The 8,463-nt window shown below is 39.1% G+C and overlaps 1 protein-coding gene across 1 annotated transcript in view; it reads left to right on the top strand.

Annotated features, from left to right (window-relative positions):
* The window catches only part of Kcnip4 (potassium voltage-gated channel interacting protein 4), a 1,094,684-nt gene that overhangs the window by 73,603 nt on the left and 1,012,618 nt on the right, over nucleotides 1–8,463 (top strand). The gene's annotated exons all lie outside the window — the stretch shown is intronic.

The following is an 8,463-nucleotide window of genomic DNA, read 5'->3' as shown; positions in this document are numbered from 1 at the left end:
AAGGAAAGGAAAGGAAAGGAAAGAAAGGAAGGAAGGAAGGAAAGCAAATGAATGAAAGAAATCATCTCATTTTGGACCACAAGTCTTTGCTTCTATCTTTTGTTTTGGAACTAAGCAAGAACATACCTGCAATGACTGAAATCCAAGATGCTTCTCTGTAGGATGTGATTTCTGCACAGTGGTGGCTGGAAGGAGAATGTCCCGCATGCTCTCGTATATTTGAACATTAGATACCAACTTAGCAGAGTTTCTTGGGAAGAATTAGGGGGTGTGTCCTCAGGTAAGCTTTGAGGTTTCAAAACACTCTCCTCGGTCTCTCTACCTTCTACTTGTGGGTAAAGATGTAAGCTTGCAGCTGTTTCTGCTAGCTTGTCCTTGCTCTGCTTCTATAAACTCTGATTCACCTCATTTGTAAGCCTATTTAAGCAGTTTCTTTTATAAATTGTTATGTTCATGGTGTTTTGTCACAACAATAAAACTATAATGAATATAGTAATCAAGATACCCAACTCCCAAAGGATATATACTATAGCCTAATAGATAAAGTGGATTGGGTCCCCCAGGCTGGAGTAGAGGCTTAGAAACTCTAAGTTTATTGTCTTTTTTTTTTTTCCATACAAAAGGGGTGGACTTGTGCTAGGAATTCATTTAAATTAGTAGTGAATCATGGAAAGGTCTTAGGGGCCCTGGGACAATATAAGGTAGGTAAGCCCCTCAGGGCATGTTCTTAGATCTTAATCCAGAAGCTCTGAAGATTGCAAGTAACTATTATGTGGATAACCTATCATTAACCCTTTGTAGTCAGGTGTGATGTTCTCCCTTTCTCGGAAGGTTGTAGAGATTCCACAGGGCAGAGAATACATTAAATACATGGGCTATCTGTTTAAAGTGAAGGTACAAACATCTTTCTTCTTTTGACTCACTAGATAAAAAAATGTGACAAAAGCTCTGAGAGGATGGATTTTGGGTGAGGAGTTATATTTTTAGAATGACTCTGTTATCAAACCTGAGTGATTCTTCCCATACCGGAGTCTATAGGTCAGAGAATTCTGTCAGTTGGCTTGGTGAGAGCTGGTTCCTGGCCCGGAGATTTTTGCTTGGTTGCTGCTTGCTGGGAAGAATCGTTGGTGTTGAGAAGTTCAGCAGTTGGCTTCATCAGTGACTTGGGAGGGGAGATCCTGACAGAGTCACAGTAAGATCTGCTACGGAAGAGTAGCATTCGTTAGCTGCAGAAGCTGAATTACAAAAGTATGCATATTTTCAGTTCTAGAGAAAGAATATTGGTCCAGGAAAAATTGCAAATTAACTCTTATTCATATGATTTCTATTAAGTATTTACGAGATCAAGCTAGTATACCTGCCTGCGTAGTCTTCATACACAGTAAAACATTTTTAGTGAAGAATAAGACTCATTTCTCCTTGGATGTTGGGGACATCATTTAGATAAATCCTTCCAATTTGTAGCACCAAATTCATTATGTTTCATGAACAACTCACTGATTTTTCTGTTATTTGTAATATTTTGTGTGTTTTGATATTGGTTTTGAACTTAATTTCATGAGCAAGAAAACCGTGCTTCTCTAAGATATGAGTTAATCCCCCAGTTGAGTCAGGAGAACTGTGATGGAGAACCCTGTGCTACAACATGAAAACAAATTTCACCTACATGCCTAGACAAAGTAAATATTTCTTTTGTGATCATTTCATGCCATGCTCCACAGATCACTTTCTTTTCAATTTCTCTGAGCACTCCTTCTAGCTATCACTGGTGCAGTATGAACACAACCTTTTTTATAATTATTATTATTTAAGTGTAAAGCCCTGGTGACTACTGACTTTCTTGAGTTTGAGTTTCCCATGGGGCTTGGCTTGCTGACTTTGCATACTTCTATGCTATGGATGGAAGTTCCAGCTCCCAGTGGCTGCTTTGGTTAAGAACAGTAACTATTTATGTGAGTGGAGCTCCTCTTGCCTTCTCCTCAGAAATTGGGGCAGAGTCAGTTTTACATAACAAACCTCAGTGAGTTTTGCTGATGAAGGACATGCTGTGAATTGCAGGAATCCAGAAATTATTTGCAAACAAAGTCTTGGCTCATGGAACTGTATCAATTTCCATTTAGACTGCTGATGAACTGTGTGTGTATTTTTATATGTAAGAAATCAAATTATTTCAATTATGGAACCTGAGGAATATAACCCTACCAGTTGAGTTGAAAACCAAATTAAAGCTATTGCAATCACTTCAGAGACCACTCCACTAACTTTCTTAGTGTCTATTTTTGTGCTGTGATTTGTTGACTTTTTTTCTTGCTTTTTAGTCACTTGATAGATACATGCTAAGTGGGGTATAAGTGTGTGAATAAGACTTTTCCAGTTTGAAAAGAGTTTCAAATTAAGCAAGATTTTATGCAACATTTGGAAATATGATATATTGTGATTTTGACACATTTCTTTTTTTCCCTTCTCTTCTTCTCTCCACTCCTTTTCCTCCTCTTCGGTCATTCTTTCTTATATTCTCTTGATGGTAAGAATGATGATAGTGAATGTATATAGACACATTAATTCAATGCTATGTAGGAAGTTATACTAACATCCATCTCATAAATACTTGAGAAATCTCATGAATAAGAGTTAATTTGCAGGTTTTCCTAGTCTAATGTTCTTGATCTAGAACTGAAAACAAATGAGTGACTTCATTCATCACTATTGCAAAGATCTACCTTCCAAAAGTCGAATAGTTGAAATATCATCCTGAAAAGAAAATTTACTAGTCATACAAAGTTTTGGTTTTTGATATTTTTCTCATTTATAAGTGCTACTTGCATATGTGTTTAAGTATTGAACTATGAAGCCATTTGGAAGAAAGGAAGAGAAACTACAAAAGTCACAGTACAGTTCGAGACACAACAGAGAAGGTGATGGAGAAAAGAAGGGAAAGAGAATGGATTTTTCTTCCACATTTATTGGTTTTCAGTACTCCTCAGTAATGAAGGCTTCCTCATTCAAAACTGTTCTCTTCTTTTCCCTATATTTTACTCATCTTGCTTGTGTTAAATGTACTATCTTCATATGCTCAGTGCTTCCAGACACATCTACTAGAATTATATCTACTAACTTCTTGAATTATATCTACTAGTCAGCCTTCAAGTTTCTCTTCAATTGCACTGGAAGTTGATTACAATTACCTTTGTCTCATTTGCAGTGACTACTTGGTGCTCAGGGACAACAGTTCTAAGAGCTTCTGTGGTTTTCATTGTCATTTGTTTGTTTATTTCTTGATAAAACTGAGTTATAGACACTGTACCCCTTTCCCAACATCAGACATGGATAAAGCTCAATTTGCGAGAGAAGGAAACAAACATGCCTAGCCTTTATCTACCAAGAATATACTGCTGCTCTAGTCCTCTAGTTCCTGATCTCAGTCATGGACATAAATAACAGACACTCAATAACTGGAGAAATCTGGGAATCTTCTCATCTGGTAGTTGCAGTATCAGACCACAAATGAAGTCCCCATTGTTCGGTCATATGAGACATAATCACATAAAGATTTGCCTTCTTTTTTTCTTTAAACTTTTTATTGATTCTTTGTGAGTTTCACATCTTTCACCCCAGTCCCACTCATCTTTCTGTCCCTGCATATCTAACCTTCACTCTTGTACCACCCTCAATAAAATACACACATGCAAGTGCATGTGTATACACACATACACACACACACAAACACGTGCAAACACAAAATTAAATAAAAAATAGCATAGAAAAACGTCTAAGTGTGGAAGCTGTAGTATGTCAGTGTGTCTCACAGTATATCCCTCTGTCCATACATCTTTACTTGCAAAGATTCATTGTAATGTATCATTGGTCTGTTTCAATGTCCCTGGCTTCTGTGATACCATAAATATTATATCTTCATTGGCCTCCTCCTGCTTATCCAGTTGTTGTCCTGTGTCAGGGAGATCCTGTAGCTTTGGATCAGCAGTTGGGCCTTCCATGAACCCCAATCATTCCCAGATTATGTAGATTTGGGTTGGGCCAACTCAGAGGCCTTGGTGGTACCTGAGCTGCTCAGTGTCCCAGCTCTCCCTTATCTGCATCATCAGGGTGAGCTGTCTATCTCTGCCCTGACTCGGCTACACAATGCCTCCCTTGGCAAGAAGCAGCGTCTGCACTCCTGCTCTCATGCCCTCAGGGTCAGTTCATCCACACACCCACATTTCCACAGCCAACTCCAGTGTGCTGCCCAGTCAAGGCGTTGACCGACTTTCCCAACTGCTACACCCTGTTAGAGGCTGGGCCTGCTCTCCTTCTCTTACAGCCATGGGGCTGGCTAGCCTGGTCCTTCACTTTGCCATCAGGGCCATCTCCACTCTGTTTACAGACAAGGGGCAGAGCCCACTATCCTGCGTGCAACTGCCATTGAGGGGGTAGCTAGCTTTCCTGTTCACATCGCCTGAGACCAGTTCTCATGACTACTGCAGGTGGCTAGTGGGGAGGGCGAAAGGGAATCCTCTGTATACCCACACTGACTGACTCAACGCAGCTGAAGCCAGTAATCTTTGCACTTGCCCTCAGACAGGATCACCTGTGGCCACCTCAAAAAGGGCCAGCTTTAACTGTGATTCCCAGGTGAGATACAGGGCCTGCTCTTCTGAATTCTATACCCAATGAGGGGCAAGGACAGCTCACCGGACTGCCTCCATGATGATAGTGAGGCAGAGGGGAGCACCGCCCCACCCAAGACCCCAATGCCTCAGCCCAGGAAGATCGTCTTTCTTAAAGTATGTGTACAAAACGGAGCTAGAAATTTCAGTTTCTTAAAGCAGATATACAAGCCTAGAAAACATGGTCATTGTGAGGAAGCATGTCTGTATCACTAGGTGCCCAACATAAGTGATCATATTGTATATAGTAGATAACAAATAAAATAATGCTACATTTCACGTGCGTGCCTTGCTTACAGATAGGTGAGGGCATTTGGTCTGTGTAAAATGGGTTTCAATATTATTTATAGAAGCCACATATGATGTGGTAGAAGTGGTTTAAGTTAAAATAACGTAAACACAATTATCATGAGAAATGATGCCAAAGACTGGAGCCCATTTGCTCTGATCTGAATATGTTTGGCATCTTTCAAGGATCTTGTACTGGCTGGTTTTTGGGTGTGGACTTGACACAAGCTGGAGTTATCACAGAGAAACAATCCTCCCTTGAGGAAATGCCTCCATGAAATCCAACTGTAAGGCATTTTGTCAATTATTGATCAAGGGTGGGAGAGCCCATTGTGGGTGTTGCCATACATGGGCTGGTAGTCCTGGCTTCTATAAGAAAGCAAGCTGAGCAAGCTGAGCAAGGGAAACAAGCCAGTAAGCAGCATTCCTCCATGGCCTCTGCATCAGCTCCTGCCTCTAAGTTCCTGTCCTGTGTGAGTTCCAGACCTGACTTTCTTTGGTGATGAACAGCAATGTAGAAGTGCAAACTGAATAAACCCTTTCCTCCCCAGTTTGCTTCTTGGTCCTGATGTTTTGTGCAGGAATACAATACCTGACAAAGACAGATCTATTGTGACCAAACATTTGTTTTCAGGTTCTTATTGTTTGAGAAGTGGTAGAAACTTAGTGAGGTAGGGCTTAGTAGGTAGTCCTTGGGTCACTGAGGGCATTCGGTGTGTCCTGTGTGACCTTTTTGGTTGTTCTCATGAAGGTCATGACATCAGAAAGCAAACCTAGTCCTGCTCATTTCCCCTTGTTTCTCTGCTCACTATGTGCAGCTTTCCCTGCTCCTGTTTCTTCATCTACAGTCCAACATCCACCATAGGCTTCTCATATTCACAAAGCCAGAAGCCTTCCAAACTGTGAGCCAAATAAAACTCTACTCGTCAGAAGAAGTTTCCTCATGAATTTCATTATAGTAACTATATCAAACGGCAGGTGAAGAGCTGTCTTTGTGTTATTATACAGTGACAGTGTTGAATTTCAGGGAGCATTTAAATGTTAATCTCATGTGACTCGTACAGCAAATCCACTTAGTCAAAGTTTCATAGAATTTTTACATTGTAAGAACTGGAGGAACATTTCTTACAGTTTTCATTAGTATATTATACCAAAGTTACCTTTTCCATTTGAATTATAATATAATCATTTCCTTAATATTTTCATTTGCCAATCAAAACTAAGACAATTGAGTCACTACAAATAAATCTTTTTTCAGTGTACTCAGAGCACCACACTCTAAGATCAATGTCAGCATCCTAATGAGAGGCCTGGCCATGTGAATATTGTTTTGAGCATGGTTTGCTCTTGGAGATCAAAGAGGATGCTGAGGTTCCTTCTCTTTTTCTTCTTTTCTTTTCTGCTCTCTTGTTCTACTGCTTACAATACCACATGCAACTCATGGCCTTGACTTATCTTCCTTATTCTCTCTATGTGTGGCTTAGAGCCTAGCAATCTTAGGTATTGTTCCTTTCTTCCTTGTCCAGATAAGAAAACCTATACTTCCCTCTGTGTTAGTCATACTTTTTCTTCACTATAATAAATACCTGAGGAAACTAACTGAGAAGAAGAAAGACACATCTTGGCTGTGGTTTTAGTAGTATTGGCCAGTTGTGGCAAGAAGGCATTGTTAGAGCAAAGTTGTTCGAATCACTGCAACCATGGAGCTAGAGTTTATGCCTCTCAGGGTACTTTCATTTTTACCCCCTTTTCCATCTGGTGCCTCAGCCTACAGGACACTGAAGCCCACATATGAGGTGTGTCTTTCCCCTTAGTAGTCCCCTTGGAATAATCACAATGTGATGTGCTTTAATAATATCTTAAGTGCATTTCAATTTAGTCAAGTTGATAACCAATATGAATTATCATCACACTATTTGAACAAGAAAAATAATAGTAGGGTATTGTTTTATAATTTGGTTACTAAACAAACTTCATATTTATAAAGATTAATTGAGAAGAGTCAGTCTGTATCTGATTTGATTTGTTCAGGTTTAGGTCCCATTGCAACTCTTATAGGCAGGAAGCCAAGTGGTATTACTCTCGATTGTGCACATGAGTATTTAACATGAGGTATGAGGTAAACTCTTTAAAAAGAGGGACTCCACCTCTGAGATAAATTTGTCATATATACTGCTCACTGAAAGGTACCTAGCAATACATGGCAAAACTGGGTTGCATTTGCTAAATAATAACTCTTAAAAGAATGCTCTTTTGTCAATGTCATGCAGACAGTAAGACAAAGACATCACTTTCCCTCTTAGTCTTGAAGGTAGGAGTATGGCACTGGTGACATGGATAATATCCCACTAGGGAGGCGGAATCCTTTAGGCACTATGTTTTTAAGTTATATCTTGAATCCAATGAGAAAGTAGTTGGTTACCCTTCTAACAGTGATGCCATTATTACACCCATGGGCAGGTATTGCCTGGAAATTTGTATAAAAGGATTCTTGAACAGAACAGTGATATAATCCAATCTGTCCTTTTCAAGAATGTTATGCTATCTTTTATTCACCGAGAATGGAAGGAGGAACACAGTAGGAGGTCACTGAGAGTCTGGAAGGAAGATGGAGTATTTGCATTGGATTATAGTACAGATGATGGAAGTAAGGTATCTTTGTAGTTCAAAGACTGAGTGAAAGAATGCTAATGTAATAAACGGGAAGAGAAGGAAAGGGGGGCAACATATGTTCAATGTGACCTATTTAAATTATAGTAAGAAGTCACACCTGAAGAATAACACCTACCCCTGGAAATAAGTGGATTTTGTTAATCAAAGCTTCTTTCCTATTGTTATTCTGTGGCAAAATTATCCTTAATGAAGAATGAACTTTGTATAGTTTGAAAGATTAAAGCTTTGCTTAAAATTAATAAGAGTATTACTACTTTCAGAAATGGTAACTTTGAGAAATACAGAATCTAGAACTGGACTGCCTGAGTGATGGGTGAAAAACTATTCAATCTTTAATTTCTATGTACATTTAATATCTTCCCTAGTTTTGATATTCATGAACAGTTTATATGCACTGTGAAACGGAGTTGCCATTTGTCGCAATGAAGTTACAGAGGAAGATGGCAGTTGGCAGGATGAGAGGAAGAGACAGTTTTGTAGAAAAGAAGGAAGATCAAAATTCTTTCTACAGGGAATTAAGCAATCCGGTTCAGTGTCTAGGAAAGTAGACTGAGATAGCAGCAATATATTATCAGAACAACATTCATGCCTGAGTGTACAGGCAATATGGGTGTGGTGTGGTTTAATTGTACATGTAGCATCTAAGTTAAACCTTGAGGCATACATTTCCTTTTGTAGACAAGCAGAAAACTATTCATAAGCCAATGATCTTCATTACACATAAGAGATTCTGGTATAATGGGTTTCCACTATTCTAAACATTTTAAACATATTTATGTGAGATAAGATAATTTACCTTGGTTTAGAAAATGGTAAAAAATAATTACTTTTTTTTTTT

The sequence above is a fragment of the Mus pahari genome, chromosome 13 (assembly GCF_900095145.1).
Source record: "Mus pahari chromosome 13, PAHARI_EIJ_v1.1, whole genome shotgun sequence".
Taxonomy (NCBI): Eukaryota; Metazoa; Chordata; class Mammalia; order Rodentia; family Muridae; genus Mus; species Mus pahari.
This window is presented reverse-complemented; position numbering and strand designations above follow the sequence as displayed.